This window comes from Neolamprologus multifasciatus, chromosome 3 (genome assembly GCF_963576455.1).
Source record: "Neolamprologus multifasciatus chromosome 3, fNeoMul1.2, whole genome shotgun sequence".
NCBI lineage: Eukaryota > Metazoa > Chordata > Actinopteri > Cichliformes > Cichlidae > Neolamprologus > Neolamprologus multifasciatus.
Genome location: NC_140441.1, coordinates 22,853,031 through 22,855,882, shown reverse-complemented (window position 1 = coordinate 22,855,882; position 2,852 = coordinate 22,853,031).

The window sequence follows — 2,852 nt, the reverse complement described above, 5'->3', positions numbered from 1 at the left end:
TAAAGACCCTCGACAACAACACAAAGAAGTGTTGCTGCAAGCCTGGCGTGCTCTCATTGTGACTAGAGATGGACCGATCCAATATTACGTATCGGTATCGGTCCAATACTGACCCAAATTACTGGATCGGATATCGGCGAGAAATAAAAAATGTAATCCGATCCATTAAATATCAAAAAAGCACCTCACAAAACTTGCTACATGGCATAACTCGGCTCATAACCGCAGCAGTATGCATCACGTGATAGAGCGGCTGTGTGTATTTGTAGCCTCGCTACCAAACCAGCATTTCATCTCTGAATAAGTTTTCCCAGAGAGAAGTTAAGCAAGTGTGTAAGTTCATCTCTGAATGTCTGTAAAGCAATCCCACCTTAAGCTTAACAACAGATATATGGAGCGACTGCCCCTCTCTCTCCTGCTGCTACGTCAATGTGAAACTGCTTAATGATCAGCTGATCGGCTTTTCTGTCGTGAGTCTGTCTCTCTTCTTAGTTTTTGGCCCACTTCTCACCAGAAAGAGGACTGAACAACAGCAGCACTATTAAGCTTGATAAGCTGTTGTTAGAATTTATTTATTATTACTTTCTACACCAGGATCGTTTTCTATGTAGCTGACGGCTGGTAACTGTTCAGGGGCGGATCTAGCAAAGTTTAGCCAGGGGGGCCGATAGGGCATGAACAGGGAAAAGGGGGCACAAAGACATACTTTTCTTTCTTCTTCTCATTTAAAATGTCTAGCTTTTAATAAATAATTTTCTGACTCTTACACCCAAAGTTTTAATCTGATGTAAAATATATAGAAGTCCATTACTGTATATAGTAACTGTTAAGTCTAATATACCCTAGTAAGCTATACTACTTTTTCCTTTGGGAAGATACCATCTGTGCAGTCTGCAATTCTGTTGAAGTAAGATGTTGAATGTATTTAATTATTCTTGAAAAATTTTCCCCCTGCAACAAATTAAATTTGATTACATCGATTAAGCATCATGAGGTGGAGGATGGGGGGTGGTTCCCTATTTTTTTTTGCTGGGAGTTTGCAACCCTATTAGTTAGGTTGCTTAATATTTCTGCTAAGTACTCTTTAAAATACCAGAATAGTGAGGATGGAGTAGGTTTACGTTTATTAGATTGATCAGTATTGCTGAACTATGAAATATTTTGGGCGCAGTGTATTTTTTTACATAAAGGTATAACAGAATAGCTTTAGTGTTGTTATTTATTTAAACTTGAGTATAAACTTATACAAAATGCAGCAAGATATTAAAAAAACGTTTTATTGATTAAAAAACACACTATATCGGATTTATATCGGTATCGGCAGATATCCAAATTTATGATATCGGTATCGGTATCGGACATAAAAAAGTGGAATCGTGCCATCTCTAATTGTGACCAAAGGACTCGCTAAGGATGTGGAGCCAATCTTCCAGTTTGAATCTGTATGGTACTTGTACATGTTCAAGGACATGCTTAAGAGTTTGGGTGCACAGCTGTCCAGCAGTTTGATGGAGTACAAACTCTGACTGGTATACGGTCACAATGTCAAGTTCAACAAAGACAAGATGCTGTGGTCAACAGTATCGAAGACAGATCCAAAAGCAGAAGCACAGCTGAGTCTTCTGAATCAGTGGCTAATAAAAGATCATTAAGAACCCTTAAAAGTGCAGTTTCTGTGCTATGAAGAGTTTTAAAACCAGACTGAAACCTCTCAAGAACATTGTGTCCATTTACAAAAGATTGCAGCTGAACAAATACAATCTTTTCCAAACTATTCGACAGGAAGGGAAGCTTTGAAATAGGCCTGAAGTTTGAGAGGACAGAGGAATCAAGATTAGGTTTTTTTAAGTACAGGCTGTACAACAGTATGTTTAAAACAGGCTGGCATAACACCTGAACTAAGACTGCTGTTAAAAATAGCTAAAATGTCAGAACTGAGAACCTTAAAAATCTTTTTTTTTTAAATGTGTTGGAAAAATGTCATTCGGACAAGATGATGTCTTTGTGTCATTACATACTTCCTCCACCTGATCAAGACACACTGGTTCAAACTAATCAAAAACAGCAGAGCAGGTGAATATTTTAGAAAGGTCATGTGAAGGCAGGGCGATCATAGATCAAAGCTGTTTTATCTTATTGATAAGATCTGGAGTCCAAGTCTCGCCGTAATAATATACGCATTGTTGGTATGCCAGAGGAGAACATCATATCTACTACAGATGTGTCCATGCTTTTGATGGGGGCATTTCAACTTGGGAAGGAGCCGCTTGTGGACAGAGCCCACCGACCTCTGGCCGCCAAGCCCAAAACTCTGAACGTACCCGCACTATGGTTGTGCAACTGCACTATTAAGCGGACTGTCCTTGGATTCTTCAGAAAGCTAGGGAGCTGCAGAGGGTACAGATAAATAACATGACCATTTCCGTCTTCCCTGATCACACTGCTAAGACAGTGCAAGCCTGTGCAACTTTTAATGAGGTCCGTCGCCAGCTTCATGGCATCCAGGGAGTCCAATTTGGGATCCTCTATCCGGCGAGGTTATGGGTCATATATCAAGGAATGCAGCGCGACTTTGTTTCGCTGGCAGAGGCCAAAGAATATATTAAGACAATAACCACGCAATAAGAACATAGCGTGACAATATTATTCTTGTTTGAAATCCAATCTATTCCAAATCCAAACGTCATTGTGGTGAGTTAAGTTTGTTATTCTGCCAAACACTTGTTTTGTTTTAGTTGTTTAATAGTAAAGGATAATTGTGTCATTTTTATTTTATTTGTGCCTTATATTTTATTTAAAATTGACTCTGTTGGAGTTTTAGTTTGACATGGTTCGTTTTGTAGTCGGGAGCA